Consider the following 476-nt stretch of genomic DNA (forward strand, 5'->3'; position numbering starts at 1 on the left):
GGTTGTCTGTAGGGATATGGGTCTGGATGTGGAGCAGGCTGTAGGGATGTGGGGTTGGATGTAGGGCAGGCTGTAGGGATGTGGGGCAGGCTGTAGCCATGTGGGCCTGGATGTGGGGTTGGCTGCGGGGACGTGGGGCAGGCTGAAGGGAAGTGGGCCTGGATGTGGGACAGGCTGTGGGGATGTGGGGTTGACTGTAGGGATGTGGGGCTGGATGTGGAGCAGGCTGTGGGGATGTGGGGCTGATGTGGGGTTGACTGTAGGGATGTGGGGCTGGATGTGGAGCAGGCTATAGGGATGTAGGGCAGGCTGTGGGGTTGGCTGTAGGGATGTAGGCCTGGATGCAGAGCAGGCTGTAGGGATGTGGGGTAAGCTGTAGGGATGTGGGCCTGGATGTCGGGGAGGCTGTGGGGATGTGGGGTTGGCTATGGGGATATGGGCCTGGATGTGGGGCTTGGCACAGGCCCGACTGTGGA

Source organism: Calidris pugnax, unplaced genomic scaffold, assembly GCF_001431845.1.
Source record: "Calidris pugnax isolate Ruff unplaced genomic scaffold, ASM143184v1 scaffold4, whole genome shotgun sequence".
In the NCBI taxonomy this organism is placed as follows: domain Eukaryota; kingdom Metazoa; phylum Chordata; class Aves; order Charadriiformes; family Scolopacidae; genus Calidris; species Calidris pugnax.